Raw genomic sequence first — 10,957 nt, forward strand, 5'->3', positions numbered from 1 at the left:
TAAAAAAAACAAAAACAATAAGATATGCCTATGTCTGCACCAAAATCTTATCTCAGTTCAAGTGTGAGGTTAAGGGAAAAAATTTAGAATGTTTTAAAATCTAACTGGCCTCATCTATACACAGTCCTTATTCACTAATAACTTTAACACCATCAAAGGATATTTAGTTTATATAGATCTAATGACCAGAGGACTGTGTGACGCAGAAGTTTATGTTTCTATGTGTGATCACTATGTTGACTCTTTATCTACATTATCCCATATAATCCACAGGAATCAGGCACTTGATAAGAAACTCCACTGTTCCAGCCATTCCACTACTTGATATATATTAATATATACAAGAATTGAAAGCAGGGTCTAAAAGAGATATTTGCACATTTATATTCACAGTACTATTTTTCACCAGAGCCAAGAGATGGGAGCAACCTAAGTGTCCATGGGCAGATGGATGGATAAACAATATTGTAGAAACACTAGATTATTATTAAACCTTAAAAAAGAGGGAAATTCTGACCCATGGTGCAGCGTCAATGAATTTTGAAGCCATCTGCTAAGTGGAAAAACATCCAGTCACAAAAGGATAAAACTTGTATAAATCATGTGTATGAGATCTAATGTAGTCAAATTCATAAAGACAGAAAATAAACTGTTCACTGTAAAAGGAGAGCTATCACCTAATGGGTGCAGAGTTCCAGTTTTGTAAGACAAAAGGAGTTCTGGATGGTGTTGGATAGTGGTGATGGTTACACAACAGTGAGAATGGACTTATACTATTGAACAGTACACTGAAAAAAGCGAAGACGGCACATTCAGTGTTGTGTGCTGTGCTGTACTTAGCCGCTCAGTCGTATCTGACTCTCTGAGTGACCCCATGGACTGTATGTAGTTCACCAGGCTCATCTGTCTATGGGGATTCTCTAGGCAAGAAGACTGGAGTGGGTTGCCATGCACTCTTCCAGGGGATCTTCCCAACCCGGGATGGAACCCAGGTCTCCTGCATTGCAGGCGGATTCTTTATCATCTGAGCCACCAGGGAAGCCCTTAATGTTGTATATATTGTACCTAAAATATTTTAATTAAAAAAACAATCTCCTCTACCCTGAAGGAAAAATGAAAAGCTTGTACACAATGGCTAAAGCACCGTGAACAAGTGGAAACAAGGTCCTTAAAGGGTAGTCCTGGATCCCCATCATCCACATCCCCAGAGGATTTGTTAGAACAGCAAACTCTTGGGCCCTACTCCAGATCCACTGAATCAGAAACTGGAGCTGGGCCCAGCCCTCCGTTTCAAGAAGCACTCCAGGTGGCGCCGACACTTACTGAAGTCTGAGAACCACTGGACTCAAGAAACATTCTCTCCTCATATTCCCTTGTTTAGTTCCTCAGTTGTGTCTGACTCTTTTGTGACCCCATGCACTGTAGCCCTTCAGGGTCCTGTGTCCATGGAATTCTCCAGGCAAGAATACTAGAGTGGGTCACCATTTCCTTCTCCAGGGGATCTTCTAGACCCAGGGATCGAACCCGTATCTCCTGCTTGGCAGATGTATTCTTTACGGCTGAGCCACCAGAGAAGCGGTCAGTTCAGTTCAGTTCAGTTCAGTCGCTCAGTCATGTCCAACACTTTGCAACCCCATGGACTGCAGCACGCCCGGACTCCCTGTCCACCACCAACTCCCGGAGTTTACTCAAACTCATCTTCATTGAGTCGGTGATGCCATTGAGCCATCTCATCCTCTGTCATCCCCTTCTCCTCCTGCCTTCAATCTTTCCCAGCATCAGGGTCTTTTCCAATGAGTCAGCTTTTCGCATCAGATGGCCAAAGTATTGGAGTTTCAGCTTCAGCATCAGTCCTTCCAATGAACACCCAGGACTGATCTCCTTTAGGATGGACTGGTTTGGTCTCCTCGCAGTTCAAGGGACTCTCAAGAGTCTTCTCTCACACCGCAGTTCAAAAGCATCAATTCTTTGGCACTCAGCTTCCCTTATAGTCCGACTCTCACATCCATACATGACTACTGGAAAAATAGCTTTGACCAGATGCACCTGTGTTGGCAAAGTAATGTCTCTGCTATGGGAAGCCATAGCCCAGGGAACTATAGTCAATATTCTGTAAAAATGTATATGGAATAAGAATCTTAAAAGGATATGTGTGTGTGACACACACACACACACATACATGTATATGAATCACTTTGTTGTACACTTGAAAGTAACACAACATTGTAAATCAACCATAATCGAAAAAGAACCACTGCAGCCGTTCAGATGAGAGCTAACTGAGGACTCATTGGGGAAGAAAACTTGGGGAGTAGGAGGAAGAAATGGTGGCATAAAGTTTGGAGATGGTGGAAGTGACCAGGTCCAGATGTGGGGGTATTACAGAGCAGGAATCAGAAATGACATCCCTCCTTCTCCCAGCATATTCCAGTCTGTACTTGGTCTCATTCTCTTGGGAAAAGACTTTGGGATTTCACGGACTTCATGTTATTTAACCCAACGAGCATTTAAGTGGTGAGACTGCTATAAAGAGCTCTCAGGGGAAAAGTTGAAATGACAACACAGAGTTCACAAAGCTGGGGATTGTTCCGGAACGTAGTTCATCAAGTGAGACTGGCTCTGCCTCTATCAAAACATGACTTCTGAGACTGGGGGATTTCCCGAGTGCTTCTATTTCTCACTCAAGCAATATCCAAACAGTACTGCCTGGTCACGGGTTGGGGCCCACAGATGAGAAATGACAGCAATTCCTCAACCTCTGTATTGTATCATCTTTTGAAAACAATGCCGTTTTATGAAAGAGCTTAACCACAAATGATGTGGCATCCAATCTAGACAAGAAGACAAAAGCTCTGTGGTGATATTAGTCAGAAACAGTTTTTAACAGAAAAATGTTATGTTCCAGAGCCACATTCCTTAGCATTTATCAATACTGTATTTGCTTCCAGTAGAGATTCATTATTGCTTTTCTGCACAATAAAAAAATTATCATCTGATGATGGAATTATCATCACCATCTTATTTCTCCTCCAAGAAGAAATTGCGAGGCAGAATGTTAACAAAGCAAGGTGACTTGTAGGAGAGGCATTGATTGCTTGGCGTTTAAGAGAAGGTCTGGTGAGTTCCTTCCCTAATGTGTGTGTTACTCAGTCATGTCCAACTCTCTGTAACTCTACTGACTGTAGCCCGCCAGGCTCCTCTGTCCATGGAATTCTCTGGGCAAGAATGCTTCTTGAGGGGATCATCCTGATCCAGGGATTGAATCTGGCTCTCCTGCACTGCAGGCAGATGTTTCAGGGTCTGAGCCACCGGGGCAGCCCTCAGGCAGCTGTAAGAAAGCCCCGCAAACTGGGTGACTTGAAAGAACAGAAATGTGCTGTCTCTCAGTGCTGGAGGTCAGAAGTCTGAAATCAAGGGTTCAGCAGGGCGGGGTTCCTATGGGGAAATCTGACCAGGGCTTTCTTTTTATTTCCGGTGGAGGCCACAAGCGCTGATGCTCCTCGGCTGGTAGAAACGTCACTCTAGTCCTGCCTGGGGAGTCACATGGCATTCTCCCAGTGTGTTTTCAGTTCCTCTTCCCCTTGTAAGTCTGCGTCTGTATGTTTCTCCTTTTCTCACCAGGATACCAGTCATTTTAGACTCGGGCCCACCCTATGACCTCATCCTAACTCGACTACACCTGCAAAGACAGTATGTCCTGGTGGACACGAGCATATCCCTTTGGGGCACCACTCAACCCATAACACCTGGTAAAATGGAAATGAAGATACTTCCTCCTCTTCTGGTGAGGGTAAGTTCACTGTGAAACATTAATCAAATCATGGTTCATCTCCAAGTTTTTAGTCTATCTGATTGTAAAGTGGGCAGAGCAGGAGAAATTGTACTCATTTCTCTCTAAGGCAAGCACCCCGTCCGTAATCAATGACTCATCTGCCCAGCTGGGAGGCTGAGATTGCTCAACACAAATGTTGGGAGATCAGAAACCTCTTTTATTCATATGTCTAGACTCTGGAAAGTCTAGAGGTCCAAAAGTTATGTCTTTTAATTATCCTTATATTTAAGTTTTTGATTAGATATTAATGTTGATTACTTTAACTCGCAATAGCCAGTCTAGTTTTTCTCCCATTGCATTACTCTGACTTCCACCTCTACCCCTCTCTGTCCACTGGGAGAACCAGGGGGAGAGAGGACAGGAGCTCTTTTTCTGATTCCATGGGCTCCATCCTATAATCCAGGATGATATCCCTATTTTAGTATTTCCTTGAAATATTAGCATAAAAGAATATTTCTGCAGACTAAGAAAGGCATTCAGTGCTTTTCTGCAACATAATGACTTAAAATCTCTTTAATACTGCAGGCTAGGCATCACTGTTTCTCTATTCCTTAATAGATGAAGTGAGCTACTATACTCTTGTTTTATGAATGATTCATCTAAACTAAGTCTAAAGCCGATTGCATAATATTCTAATTGCAAAATATACTTTTTAAAAAAAAATGGTGGTGAAAGTTTATGCAAAACATAAACTTTACCATTTTAGCCATTTTTAAGTGAACAGTTCGAAGTTGAGAAGGACATTCACGTTTTTGTGCAACCATTCCCACCTCCCATCTGCAGAGTGGTTTTTAATCATCCCAGTCAGAAAGTTTGCTAAACAGTAAACATTAAAAATATCCATTAAACATTAACTCCCTCTTCCCTCCTGCCCTAATCTCTGGCAACCACCATACTATTTTCTATCTCTACAGAGTTGACTACTCTGAGTACCTCACATAACTGGAATTATATTTGTCCTTTCATGTCTGGCTTATTTCGTAGCTCAACATTGTGGCTAATGTCAGAATTCCTTTGCTTTTTAAAGCCAGATGATATTTCATGGGTGTATACACTGCATTTATTCATTTACCTGTTGATGGATCTGTTGGGTTGCTTCTACCTTTTGGGTATTGTGATTAATGCACCTATGAACATTGTTGTACCATGTTATTCTTTTTAACCCTATTGATGATTCAGTTTGACAAACTAACTGTAAAATCAGTTGCCCAGAACACATCGGGCTGATTCTTAATGAAACACTATACGATACACATTTCTGGAATTTCTTTTTCCCCCTAGTTAGCAATGTGTGTGTGCTCAGTTGTGTCCAACTTTTTGCGGCCCCATGAACTGTACTCTACCAGGCTCCTCTGCCCATGGAATTTTCCAGGCAAAAATACTGGAGTGGGGTGCCATTTCCCATTCCAGGGGATCTTTTTGACCTGGGGTAGAACCCTCATCTCTTGTGTCTCCTGCATTGGCAGACTGATTCTTTACCCCTAGCACCACCATTACAGTTACCCTTAAAGTCTTGTATTTCAATTTTTAAACGTTTCTCTAAAAAAATTTATTTATTAAATAAATAATGGCACAGATTCTTTAGAGAAAAAAGACAGCATACACTAGCAAATGTAAATAAGAAAAACGCAATTTAACAAAATTAGAACTAAGGTTGTATCTCAAATAGTTACAAAAGGACATTTTAAATTACATCAAACTTCATACAATTCAGTGTGGATAAATTTTAAAGCTCAATAAAATCAGCAATTTCCAGGGGAAAAACAAGCAAAATTCTCAAACTGACTAAAAAACATCAGTTACTATGATAAAAAATTAAAAACATTGTCAAAGAATGTTATGTTTAAAAAAAAAGATGTGTCCTACCTCAGATGGTGACCTTTTCAAACACTCAAAGAACAATATTACCCAGGCTAAATAAAAAACCTCAGAGTATATGTAAATCTTCTCAATTTATTGAGCAAAAATAGGAATAATTCTACTAACAAAGCTCAACAAAGATAGCAGATCAAAAAAAAAAAAAAAAAAAAACCCAAAAACAATCACACTTATAAATCCCACTCGTAAATTTTACAGAAATAATTAGAAATTTAAATGAATCAGTATATTTTAAACATATCTTCACTAAATACATTCAAATAAGATTTATAAAAAAAAAAGATTTATCCAAGCAACACAGAATAGTTAAATATTAGGAAATCTAAATATATTATACTACAAAAATTGGTTAAATTTTAAAATTATGCAATAATCTTCAAAAATTTCCAAAATTGGGTATTCTTTAATACCCAATCTGACTTTTAGAAACTTCTTTAGAAGTCCTAAAATTTTCTTTTAACATGATTTTAAAAATTCACCTTAAACTGAATCAATAATATTCTTAATGACAAACACTATAGGCAATATCATTAAAATCAGAAATCAAAATTTAAAAAAAGGAAGGAAAGACAAAGTGAGAGGGGGAAAGATAGAAAAAAAGAGAGCTTACTCTTGAGCATCCTTATTCTGAAAACTCTGGTCAAGATAATAATGAAACTGCTAATAGACCTTCTAGATTGTCACAACATGGGTACCACATTCTTCAGCTGCATTTACCAATAATAAAACTGATATTTTTGTTCCCATTTATCTATCACCTGAGTCTCTCTGAATTCCAAGTAGCAGAGAGAGTGGTGATTAATTATTAATTCATTACACTCAAACCCCAACCATAGGCATTTTTTTCCTTTCAGTTTTCAGTTCAGTTCAGTCACTCAGTCATATATGACTCTTTGTGACCCCGTGGACTGCAGCACACCAGGCTTCCTGGTCCACCACCAACTCCCGGAATTTGCTCAAACTCATGTCTATCGAGTCAGTGATGCCATCCGACCATCTCATCCTCTGTCATCCCCTTCTCTTCCTGCCTTCAATCTTTCCCAACACCAGGGTCTTTTCCAATGAGTCAGTTTTTCTCATCAGGTGGCCAAAGTATTGGAGCTTCCACTTCAGCATCAGTCCTTCCAATGAATATTCAGGATTGGTTTCCTTTAGGATGAACTAGTTTGATTTCTTTGCTGTCCAAGTGACTTTCAAGAGTCTTCTCCGGCACCACAGTTTGAAAGCATCAATTCTTTGGTGCTCAGCTTTCTTTATGGTCCAACTCTCACATCCAGTTTTATTGAGAAATAATTGACACACAGCACTGTGTAGACCATGTAAAGACCAGAGTACCTAGGTTAGCCCCAGAGGTGGAGCACAGCTAAGGGAGTGGCTATCTCTGATGGTTTGGGCTGTGAGGCAACATCGATGTTAGCAGAGGCAAAAGGCTCTTGTTTTACTTGATAAAAAGCCTGCCTATTTTATATATAGTAGTGTGTACATGTTAATCCCAAACATCTAATTTATCACCCTCCTACATTTCCCCCGGTAACCACAGATATGTTATCAACGTTTGTGAGTCTTGTTCTACTTCTATCATAAGTTCATTTGTATCATTTTTTAAAATTCCACGTATAAGTGATACCATTTGATATTTGTGGAGAGACAGGGACCTCTACCCAATACTCTGTAATTACCTATTTGGAAAAAATAAAATCTGAAAAAGAATGCATATATGTATATACATAACTGGATCACTTTGCTGTGCATCTGAAACTAAAATAATCTTATAAATCAACTGTATTCCAAGATAAAATAAAAATTAAATTTAAGAAAGAAAAAAAAAAGTCTTCATGTGGTGGGGGGAAGGCAAAGCTCACCACAAGGTGGCAGGTGTGTGCTTAGAGAGAGTCTCAACGTCAGTTGAGAACAATGCCTGGGTTTGGCAGGGCAGGCCCCCAGTGCGGACTTCTCAAAATGCAGGAGCTCGTCCTCTCCCGGGCATGCCATGGTCCCCGGGAAATGGAGGAACAATGGTGTCAGAACCTGAAAGGCAAGAGAACAGTGCTGAGGGTCATTTTTGGGGTGAGATGGAGAACTCTACGAGTTTCCACAGGGCTGAGGGCATCATTTCGCAAGTCTGTTTCCCAGGTCACGGATTCCACAGTATCCTCTTCAGTCTAAACGTTTTCTGGACACTTAGCGGGGAAATCTTGGATTCCGTATCCTCTCTTGTTATGAGTTAATTTGTGTCCCCCCAAAAGGTATGCTTAAGTCCTAACCCCAGTGCCCCGGGATGGGACTTTATTTTGAAATAGAGCCATTGCAGATGTAATGAAGTAAAGCAAGATGAAGGCATACTGGAGGAGTGAAAAGCGAAAGTGAAAGTTGCTCAGTTGAGTCTGAATCTTTGCAACCCTATGGTCTATACAGTCTGTCTAATTCTCCAGGCCAGAATACTGGAGTGGGTAGCCATTCTCTTCTCCGGGGGATCTTCCCAACCCAGGGATTGAACCAAGGTCTCCCGCATTGTAGGCAGATTCTTTACCGTCTGAACCACCAGGAAAGGGTTGGCTTCAAATTCAACAAGGCTGGTGTCCTTATTAAAGGAAGGGAGGCATAGAAACAGGTTCACAGGGAGACAGCCATGTGATCATGGAGGCAGAGATTAGAGTGATGTGTCTGCAAGTTAAGGAACACCACAGATGCTGGCAAACACCAGAAACTAGACTAGAAAGGAGGGACCTTCCCCTCCAGATTGCAGAGGAAGTATGACTCTGCCCACCCCTTGATTTCAGATTTCTTGGCTTCTCACCTCTTCTCACTTCTCACTCTCTAGTCTAACAGACTAGAAATCTGTTATTTTAAACCACCCAATTTGTGGTACTTTGTTACAACAGTCCTAGGAAAATAGAAAACTGGTCTTCTTTGGTGACTCAGTGGTAAAGAATCCACCTGCCAATCAGGAGATGCAGGTTTGATCCCTGGGTGGGGAAGATCCCCTGGAGAAGGGAATGGCAACCCACTCCATTATCCTTGCCTGGGAAATCCCATGGACAGTGGAGCCTGGAAAGCTACAGTCCATGGGGCCGCAGAGTCAACACAACTTAGGGAATGAACAACCACCACCTAGAAAACCACTTAAAAGACACTCTTCTAAGAAAAACACGTTCTTTATCTTCTTTTTAGCCTGGATACTTCATTTGCTGTACCGTTTATGTCATTCTACACGCAAGAGTTTGACCAGGAAGGAAGAGGTTAAATGCTCAGATCAAATTTCAGAGAAAACTCCAGAAGGCTCATGGGTTTGCATTCACAGCATCAGACCAAGCTTCCCCACCATTTCAAGGTTCACTTGGCAGTAATGATTTCTTCCCTCCTCCCTGGTTGCCTGCCAAGGAGGCTACCCACCCCCATCTGCCTGTTGGCAGAAAAGACCTCAGCAGAGAAGGCCCTCAGAGGATGCTATTTGTGTTTTCACCTCACACCCTCAATCTGGGTGGGAAGAAGGGCAGGAGAGAGGACTTGTCTCTTTTCTGGAGAGTGCGTCCATGTGAATGACAACAGAACAAGAGCCAGAAACCATAACCCTCAATCCCAGTGGAATAAAATTAAATCAGAGGTTAAAGTGTTTCAACAAGAATGATAGAACTGAATTGTCTTTTAACTAAGATGCTTCCGGCTCATCCCGCCATCTGTTTAATAGATCATCGACATCAATTACCACTGCTCTGCAGTAAACAAGGAATAACAGAGCGATGCTGAAAGCAGGTTGGCCCCAGGATAGGAGGTGAGCATTGCTGAGCAGAAGTGTGGTACCAGGGGCTCCTGGGAGGGATGGTGGTGGCTGCCTCACCCAAACAGATCCATTTCCTCTCAAGGACTTGAGGTGGAGCTTGTATGATGATAACTTACTTCTTTGTTGGTTTCTTCTTTGAGGTTGGGGGCAGTGTGTGTGGAGGTGTTACCATAGTTACCATAGAAATCAAGACACTATTCAGAAACTGAATCTCATTACTGACAGGGAAAAGGTGAATTTTGGGGTCAAAAACACCAGCAGGAATGTTACTGAAGGAAATGTGGAGATGACTACAGGGAGAAATGCAAAATCCAAAGTGACCACAATACCCAGAATTCAGACTCTGTTATGCCCTCTCACTGCTCACACTCTAAAATGACAGTCTTCCTAAGACACAATTACAGGTTAAGTTAATAATCGTGGTTCTACAGGATATCACAGCGTTTCCTACCTTATTGTAATTAGACAGGCAGCTTGCCAGTAGCTCATGGCAAAGCCAGAGCTTAATTTTGGATTTAGGCAGCACAAATTGCTTAAGGAGGTTTGGAGGTACTGAGGGATTTTGCTGATTCCCCAGTGATTTTTCAGCCTCTCTGTACTCAGAGGAAAGAACTGAAATCTCACAGGAAAGTATTATTCTGGGCTCCTCATTCCCACATCTGAAAACGACTTCACGGGGGTCAGTGGGAGGGAAAAGGTGGCTGGCCCCACTTCCCACCAGACAACATCAAAGAACCTCAGGGATTACCCAGCTGACCCCAGCCTCTTGCTTTCCCGTTGACAAGTGACTCACAGGGGCTGCACCATCTAGAAACTTGCAGATCTAAAACATTAATCAGATGTCTTGAATATTCTCCCCACCCAGCCTGGAGTTCTATTCCTGTTCAACCACTGACAGAGTGTTTGACCTTAGGCAAGTCACTCAACCTCTCCAATCCGCTTTATCTTCTCTATAAAATGAGGACCACAAACTCTTTTCTTTCTGCCTCACAGGTGGGTGTGAAACTCAAGTGAAATGTGTAAAGAAAGTGCTCCTAATTGGCAGACATGTTTACAAACGGAAGACATTATAGGACTTCCCCTCTATGGGCGGGACTTCCGTCTGCTGACATGAATGACAGGAGGACAGGTCCTCAAGTCTCTGTCAGGAAGATGCCAACAAAAATGCACCACGCCCTTGAGATGTGTGCGCGCATGCGCAGTCGTGTCCGACTCTTTGCGACCCCAGGGACTGCTGCCTGCCAGGTCCTCTGTCCTTGGGATTCCCCAGGCAAGATCACCGGAGTGGGTTGCCATTTCCTCCTCCAGGGGATCTTCCTGACTCCGGGATCGACCTTGGGACTTGACAATTTTTTAAAATACTTAAAGTGCAGCTTTTGACATGGGTGAGTTAGGAGTATCGATGGCTGGGACAGCAGACACACCAGAATAAGTTCCAGCAGATTAAAAAGAAATATGGCCCCACT

This window comes from Muntiacus reevesi, chromosome 3 (genome assembly GCF_963930625.1).
Source record: "Muntiacus reevesi chromosome 3, mMunRee1.1, whole genome shotgun sequence".
NCBI classification, from domain to species: domain Eukaryota; kingdom Metazoa; phylum Chordata; class Mammalia; order Artiodactyla; family Cervidae; genus Muntiacus; species Muntiacus reevesi.